The sequence below is a fragment of the Pungitius pungitius genome, chromosome 3 (genome assembly GCF_949316345.1).
Source record: "Pungitius pungitius chromosome 3, fPunPun2.1, whole genome shotgun sequence".
NCBI lineage: Eukaryota > Metazoa > Chordata > Actinopteri > Perciformes > Gasterosteidae > Pungitius > Pungitius pungitius.
The window spans coordinates 5,170,343-5,179,647 of NC_084902.1; the positions used below are offsets into that span (position 1 = coordinate 5,170,343).

Here is a 9,305-nt window from a genome sequence, read left to right on the forward strand (position 1 = left end):
AACACCACCTCAGGTAATTATGACAAATCCAATATAGTCATTGTCACTTAAAGTGACTGTGTAGTCATGACTGGTTGTGGGGGGGGGTCCGGTATCTGTTTGACGGGTCATGACTGCTCGCAGGTGAGCTGTGTGTCTGTTGGATGTGTACATTTATTCATGATGATGAATGATCTAAATACGCTCAAGCTGTGTGTGTCTTTTTTTGGTTTCCAATGATGATTGTATGTGTGTGTTTCTAAAGTCTCCTGTGTGCTGGCTGTGTGTCGAGTGCCAAGAAGAACAGACGCCGTGGAAAACCAGAGCTCACTGCAGGAGGCAGCGATGTTTAATGAACCATTTGGTGGGCGTGTGTATGCAGAATACCACACTCACACACACACACACACACACAAACACACACACACACAGATATACTGGTTAGTGTGTGTTTCAGAGTGTAAGAATTTGCAAATTAATCCAGAGTGAGTTTCCAGCTCCAAATGACTTTACCTCCTGGTGAGTACACACACTTCTCTCTCTGGGAGGAAAGCAAAAAAAGGTGGTAGAAATTGGTTTGATTGAATCAGAGAGGTTTCTTTCTGTGTAAATGGAGCTAATTGTTCTAGAAATAAAAACTTTTGACTCTTTATTTTAGAGCAACAGCCATTTCTTTTTTCAGATGTATTTTTCCTTAAATCCCCCTGGCCGGATCTTACGAAGCCCGGAGTCTATTGTTGCTGTTAGTGTAAATTCTAATGCATCATCCCAGATTACATTAGATCTATTTGGCAATTTTGGCTGTATAAAGCGTTTTCGCAACATGCCTCTGTGGGCTTGGGTTCAGATCACCCATCAATTACAAGATGGATTGACACAAATTTTGCTGCCGACAATCACATCCCCCAGAAGATCAATCCTAATAGCTTTGAAGGTCCTCTTCATTTAGCAAATAGTGATGTCGTTATCATCACTCTTACTTGTTCCTTGAGTTTATTGCAAACAAGGACATTTTGGAATAATATAACACTAAACTAAAATGGTGAAAACATCCTGCTGGAAATCAGCTGTTAAGGGCGAGGTGTATGCAGAGGAAGGACTCAAACGCAGACTGTTAACAAAAGAAGACTTTAATAGTCCACTTATGAATTTAAAAAAAGCCAAAGGGGGCAAAACGCAGAGAGGGGACCAGGAACGTATGACTCACACGCTACCACATGCAAACATGCAAACACAACACGCAATGACGCAACAAGGGGTACAAGACACACAGGGCCTAAATACAGAGGGGAGGTGCAGGTGATTGGACACAGGTGGAAACACTTATAGACGATCGACCGAGGAGTAGACTTGTAAACACGACAGGAGGTTTGAAGTTTCCAGGAGCCGTTATTGATGTTTTTTGTTGACACGGTCAGTGTCCTCCAAAGACACGCCCATACTTGACAGCTTGAAAGGATTCGGACCGCTCAATGCTCTTTGCTCACGGTTCACTAACGCAATACCTGGAGCCCGATGGGACGGAATTCAGTGTGATATGTGACCCTACGAATGCAGCTGTTGTATTCTATGAAGTTATTATGTTTATAGATCTTTCAGCACCAGGAATCCTGGATAAGTTTGTCTGGTCTCAAGCACACACAGGACAAGTTAAAGGGTAAGCACATTGCAAGCTGTAATGTGTTTTGGATGTTGCTGTTGGCAACCATTTTCTCAAAAAAAATGCCTTCTTTTATCTATTTTCCTCTCGGCTGACCACAGCTTCATAACATTGCAATTTTGGACCCTCTTTCTGAAAGGATTGTTGGTAAGAAAAGCTAGAAAAGCATGTGGACTTGCAGACAGCCAAATTCAACCTGATATTGCTATTTTTGGCATACTGCATCTTTAGATTACCGCCGTGTTGGTAGTGTTGGTGATGGAATCCCGAGCAAGTCCAGATATTTTGACAACTACATATTTGGAATTCAATGGGCACTTAGTGTCGAGCCTCTACCCTTGATTCAGGAATAGTGCTTGCGGGCTGTGAGGAGTGACTGACGGATGTGTTATGGGGTGAATTGACTGACTTGTCAGGATTTGGTGAAGAAGTAGTAGAGGCACTACAAACAGCGCCATCTCAGCGGCCAAGACCTTAATGATCTGAGGCAACCACAAGTCTTCCACAGAAAACTTCAATAATTAGGGATGGACAGAAGATTGATACCGGGTCTCTGTGTTTATTTGAGTTTGTGCAAAAGTGTGTTTGTGTGTTGTGCTTGCTGTTGTGGGGTGTTAGCCTCGGGGGATATAAATCAATGTGTCACGTAATTGCTTGAGTGACCTTTGCTGATAAAAGACGGTAGCCTTTTGAAATCTCTATCTGTCTCTGTCACTTTGGCCATCTTCACCTCTCAACCACTGCTTTCTCTCTGTCACATGCTTTCACATCATTATACTCACATACTCAAACGCTTATGGAATCACATGGCTATTGAAGGCTTTGCATCAATTTGCCTATCGTTAACCTATGCACAAAGTGAATCTAATTTGGACCACAGATCCAATCACTTAGGCAATTTGCCTTTTTTTTCAATAACCAGGCCAGTGGAAAGGCCAATTGAAGAGATCACCATGACCTTTAATACTTCAACCGACAGTGTCATTTTTCAAGCAGAGCTCATGAAATATTGAGCCTTAACAGTGGAGTAAGGGTAGGCCAGTCTTTTTTTTATAGTGAGAAAAACTATTGCCTATGATCAATTTGTTATTCCAAAATCTAGATAAGAACGGTATTTCTGTGAAAGGGGACGGTTATAATAGATAAAACCTTGATTTTCTGTTACATTTCCTTTCATAAAAGTGCAGTTTAATACAATTGTTATTTACGATTATTTCTTGCTTGAGCAACTCACACTGTGTCATATCATGACATATCAGACTGTATATTGTCTCATTTGGAGTTTTCAAAGGGGTTGAATAATATTTTAGGCCCATTAATTCCTGACAGGAACATTGTGCCCAGACCCAAAGTATTTGCAGTTATCATGATTATGCTTTATGTTCTTTGATCTGCACCGGTTCATCCCACCAGAAGCTTTAAAGATGCGGCCAGCCTTTGCGCATCATGGCTGCAGCATATTCACTGTACATAACTTTGGTTTGACATCTTCGTCGTTCTTTCTCTATTCAACCTCTCACAACTTCATCTGCCAATGTAACTAAAGCCCTCCACGCTTGCCTCTTCTCATCCGCTCTCCCTCCAGTTTCCTTTTCTTCTCGTGTGCGTGACGGTTTGTCATTTACGGCGGTGTGTCACATTAAATCTCTTCCCCGCTGTGGCAGGAGCCTGTGGAGAAGAAAGTAAAGAGGGAAAGAGGAGAAATAAACAGAAGAGCGATTCGTCGTTCCAGGTACTTGCTTGCTCCTCAGGGAAGGGTAATGGCCATTGGCTCTTCAAAGTGTCTCTAATCCGTCATAAATGTTCACTGCAGATGGACACACACAGCAGCGCGTGGCTTGGTTGGGATGCTGCTGTGTGTCAAAGATCGAGGTGGAACTTGGGCATTTGAATAAGGATATCCGCCTGCTGCAGTGTGTGTTGCTCAAGAACACAAGCATGACATGGATCTGTGTGCTTAAAAGGTTAAGAGAATATGTTGTTGTGAGGATCATGTATGACCTGTACTTATTATTCTGTATATGGTTGAATAGCTGAGAAAACGTTGCAGTAATTAGAAACAAAAATAACATTATTGCCTATATTCAATAACTGCCCTTTAGCGCTATTCTGACCTACAATGCTCCACCTCCATTTGATGGTGCCTGTCTTGTTTCGTACTCGCTCCCTTTTTCTTTTTCTACAACTAGTTTTCTACTGTCTATAAATCTGATTTTCTGCTGTGCAAACTTATCTCACTATTCATTTCAGTCGGTCTGTCTTTTACTGCCTGTGGCCCAGTTTTCATCGCAGCTTAGAGACAGTTGTTGAATACTTTTTTATTGTTTTGCCAAAAGGTGCCTATAAAATTCCTGACTCTTTGGGAAAAGGACACGGAAGTCAGAACATACAGTATTTGAAAGAGATTTTAGCTTATCCACCTCAACAAAAAAACAAAAAACAGGTACCTAAGTAGTCTTTGGCTTTGTATTTGTATCCTGGTGTATCCCAGACACGGGTCAAATGTAAGATAATGTAATAGAACATACTGTCGATAGTTAATTCAGTATTGTTCAAGGACATTCAATAAGTTAATCACGTAACAACAGTTCGAAATGAACTACTGCAGCGCAAAATACATCTTCAGCAGCACAAAGCCAGAGCAGCAGGGGGTCTGGTTTAATAAGAATTCCTAATGATCAAGGTAAACACAACTTTAACTACTACATTAATTAAGGGCACTGTCTTGACATTCTCTGAATGGAAATCTTTATCCACACTTGTATGCAATTACATCCTCCCTGCATGTTTTAATTCAAAATGTAAATAAATGCATCATTCATATTCTATAAAAAAAAATGTCACAGTTTTCCTTTAAGTATTATTTTAGCATTGCAAGTCTCAGCACTCAGAGGTAAGCACGGGTTTGCTGTAAATAGTTAATGAGGCCTCATTGTTTTTGGAGTGAATATTTAATGGTGGAAAAAATGCAGATTGAAAAGGAGCGACAGCCGGGAATGTGACTTTCTGGTCCTCACAGGGTCGCACAAATACACACACTTTATCCCTCTCTCAAATATCATTCAGTAATGATATTCACTCGCACACACCTGCAGGTGCACAGAGAAGCACACAAGAACAATCACCCCCAGGATGTGCTCTAAATGCAGCCTATTAAATTATTTTTGGGGTCGGTATTGTGGAACGTTGTAATGTGTCATTAGACTTCTGTGCTTGTGTTTGTCTGTGATCAAATAGGTCTGTGTGTGTGAGTCTTTGGGGCTTACTTGAAATAGGGTCCAAATGTGCAACACTTTAGAACACAATAGAAGATGGCAAAGTACTTCAGGAAGTTACTATGGTCCCCCGATTGAGACAAACAATTACAAACAAAGCACAGATGTCCATTGATTTTTTTGAGTATGGCTACAATTTATGTTGTTGTTTTATCCGGGCTTGTGTTTTCCCGAGAGATATTTTGTGAATTGCATCTAAGATGTTACACTGAGTTATGCGTTTTATGTGAGAGTCTATCGATCAAATCACCATGTCGTTCCCACATTCCAACACACATTCAAATCATCCTGCATTTCTTTGTCAGAAAATGGCAGCAATAGAACCCAATGTCCTCTCCTTTTTGGATATGGCTTATTGTTCTTAAAGCTAATCAGCTAGGATGCTCAGATCTAACTGTTATAAATTATCAACAGGGAAAGACTGACCAAGTTTTTTCATATGCGTTTGGTGCTTTCATCTCCAAATAAGCAGTGGTATAATCCTCTTTGTATCAGCACCTTCATTATGTTTACAATCCACTTGCAATTGACGTGATTGGAAAGGGGCCAAGTTTACATTTTTACTCTGAATTCATCATTGACATGCTTCTTCGGGACATTAGTAGGTGTAGCATACCTCGGTTTTCTCCTTAAATTAGGAAAAATTGTTTGGGAATAGAAAAATTAAATTAGAGAAAAAAGGGGAGGGGGATGAGAGTGAATATAATCAATGAAATGGTGGCCCATGCCACTAGATGTTTGATACAGACAGTACATGCAACCACAAACTCAAATCTCAAACCACTAATCATATACACAAACATATTGATACATTCCTTAAACACACATAAATAGACCACCTGTCTGGGGGTTAGGGGAACTATTTAGGCAATTTGAGGATGCGTGATATCATCTCCAGCGTAAACAAAGGCAGTTGCTGATGGTCTGCTGGCAGAGAGCTCTGGAGACTTTGTGTGTGTGTGAACAGTTGTTTTGCGTTTGTTTGCAGATGTGTGTGTGTACGTGTGTCTCTTTGTGCAGGAATCGTGGAGTGTGTGCCTGAGGAAGAGCGGGAAAGATAATATAGACACAGAGACGTGCATCTTAAGCAAATGACCACACATCCAGCAGCAGTAAGTTTGTCTTATATAAATATAAATAGATGAATATAGATTTCCTCACACCTTTTACACAAAGACATGTTACACGAAGACACACAAATCAACCCCCTGCATTCATAGGGAAATCCGTTTTCTGGTTTCCCTTCTTGCAATTTCTTCCTTTCCCACAAAGACTCTGAGACAAACACACACCTGTCTGAAATTCAAAAAGGGACGGTGAAAAGAAGCCTTGAAGCATCAACAGTCAATATGGTGCAACATTTTGCTGCATGTTTTATTTTTAATATATAATATGGGGCTCATACAACAACTGACAACGTGGGTGAGAATTTCATCGAACAATAAAGTTTAATATTTTTAACTTTATTATATGAGGCGTAGCCCTCTGAGAGGTGTCACAATTGGTTTCATCCCGCCAGGTCATGAAGATTCATTTTGACCACAGTTGTGCGTCAAATTTAAACCACAAAATACATAGCTGCTTAGCTGGTGTGAAACCAGAGGTGCCCAAAACGTAAAGGGCTATGCCAATACTCACACAATCTTGAGTGCATTCTGATCTGCAAAGGCTTTGCCCCGAGCTGTCACTCTTTGGAAGAGGGTGAGGTGGGTGTTGTCTAAGTCACACTGTGACAGTAGCTTCTACAAGCAGACAACATACACCAGATCATAGCCCATAAAAGCGACGGACAATAAGGCAGGTAGGGACCGGCTGTGCTACAATTGACAACCTGTCATGTTGTGCTACACAACTTTTGCTACAAAGGAGTGGGGAAAAGGTGTATAACAACAGTGTATAACAACAGTCCCAATGCAGCCCACTTGGTGCACACTGCTAGTCATGAATGCTTAGGTCTCACAAAAAAAAGTGAAAGAGGTACAAAGAAGCCAAGAATGCTGTTGCAACACAAAGATACTTTGTCAACCGAATTGTTCAGAAGAAAACTAATATTGGACGAAGGAGGAATAAAGGAGCAAATGAGAGCTTTGGCTGTTGAGTTACTGGCCGTCAATCTTCACAAATAAAACTCACGGTGGCAAAACAGAAGGGTCCCGGAAAGCAGTCTCCTTAATAGCGTAATACTCCTTACTAGATGGGGCTCCAGCGCCCTGGACATTGTGCACCACCGCACGGCCGAGCCCTAACCTTTTAAAGCGCCTCCATTCAGTTGCCAGGCCCTCATTTATCGCCCTCAATAGCTGGCCTTTCTGTGGAAAGTGGGAAATTGCACTGTTCAGCTGTGATAGTGCATCTAAGCACCACGGGTTCTCCAATAGCAGCTGTACCATGGTCAGGAATAATAATACACTTGAGCGTTCTTGTGGCAACAGAATGACTTTGCGCCAAAAGGTGACGAATCAGAGACGCTGGTGTGCGTGAAGGAGAGCTCTGGGCCACAGTTATTCGGCCTCCCACTAAAGGTTGGTTGTGTGTGTGTAAATTCATGGAAACCAGGCATTAGTACATTGAGCATGTGTTCCAAGCTAAGTGTGAAAAACCCTTCGGCGGTCTGATTATAGACATCCAGGGATCGCCACTAACTTGCTCAAATGGGTGGGAGGTGATTGATAACTCTTTGGGATTAAGATGGTATTGTTCATGGAATTTTTAGGAAGTGACTGCTGCTTTGTGACTTTTTTTTGAGTGGTGTATCCACTTCATATGTTGGACTGGAGAGAAACGTTTTTTTTCCAACCCCTTTCTGTGTTTGATACATGGCGGGGAATTGACAATAAAACCGACTTTGACTTTGACTTTGAGTGTGCGTCTGTGTGGGTGAGGACAGTTTCTACAAAGAGGCACTGGAGCCACAGCACGTCGAGTTGCGGTGGCGGGAGGAGCTGCACGGCGCCCGTCTACGGGTCGGCGTCTTGCTGTCTGTAATCCTGCAGCTGACGTGCAGCTTTGTTTTCCTTGACCCTCCAAACGTCCTCTGAGGCTTTGTGCAGATGAGACATTGCCACCTGGGGGAGTGGTCAAAACAGCCCATTAGGGATTATGGGATCACAGCAGCTGTTTCCCCTGAGATCTCGGGCCACCTCAGAAGCCGTGTCAGGGTCAGGAAAGCCGTCATGGCATTCCTGATGCGCAAGACAGGGTAAGACAGCGATGATATTTTCTTCTGTTCTCCAGCCACCTAAGTGGCAAACCAGTTGAGTGGTCAGAGAGGAGAGCATGAATCTAGTCCTGGTGGTGTAGTCTTCCAAGGTATGAAAAAGCCCCCTCTGGGAAAGGCAAGGGCAGTTTTTTTTAACGGCATTTCGAGGCCTCTCAAATCTGCCGGAAAGTCCTGGAAAAGAGAAAAAGTGTCTCAGCAGGGATCATATACTCAAGAGTGAGGAAACGCACTACTGTTGGGGATCTGCCCCCATTGCTCCTAATGGAAAAGGGAAAGATAACCCACCAAGCACTGAACTGAGCCAGCAGCTGATGTCCTTCATAGCAGTCTCGATCCAGGATGTCCAGAAAATATTAGATTAGAACACTTCCACTTCCTCCTTCAGCAGGTTGACATCTGTCCAGCTACCCTCCCGCCATCTTCAGCACAAATATTGATGAAATCCGCTTATTCATGCTGCAGCTCCTTCAAAGGTATTCCGGCACAGCTTCTTGGATGTAATTCATTCATAACGGGAGGGACCAGCAACCGGTCCATGAACACACTTCCCTGAACGTCTTTAATTCTTCACTTTTTGCCTGCTTGAGGCTGATGACTTAAAATAGGAGCAGATCCGTGGTTGCAGAATAATACTTACATTATTATAATAATAATTAATTTAGTGCAGACTATAAAAGTGGACCATAACGAGCATCAGGGCGCTTTCCGTACTTTGCCGTCAAATTATTCTGAAAGAACTTTCAACTTTGACACAATTTCTTTAGTTGAATGCAATTTAAATCCCCTGTAGAATATTTTATTAACAAATTGAATGAACGAGTAAATAAAGCACACATCCTTAAACACACAATAGAGCAGAAGAAACAGTCAGTAAACAAACACAGAGGTTACACTGCTGTAGGGAGAGGTCAGGCAAATTCAGACAAGTATAGTTAGTTATCAGTGTGCCTCTGGTTGCTAACGGCTACCTCTCTGATTCATTTAACTTCAGTGTATCAATCTTATCTCTCTGCATTAATTCTTATCGACTCCGTCCGTTACCTCCAAACTAACCCCAATTTAATACATGACTTGTCTTTTCCCCCTCTTCCCATCCAAAGCTACGGTAGGTTAGCACTGCTGATTGCCCTTGCTGTCTCTTTCATTCTGACTCTTTCTTATATTATTATAC

The 9,305-nt window shown here is 42.1% G+C and overlaps 1 long non-coding RNA gene across 1 annotated transcript; it reads left to right on the plus strand.

The window, feature by feature from the left end:
- Window positions 1–1,528: 1,528 nt before the first annotated feature.
- Window positions 1,529–4,478, plus strand: LOC119216075 (uncharacterized). Its single transcript, XR_005120090.2, has 3 exons — window positions 1,529–1,636; window positions 3,304–3,371; window positions 3,453–4,478. It is a non-coding gene; the product is annotated as an uncharacterized LOC119216075 (long non-coding RNA).
- The last annotated feature ends 4,827 nt before the right edge of the window (window positions 4,479–9,305 follow it).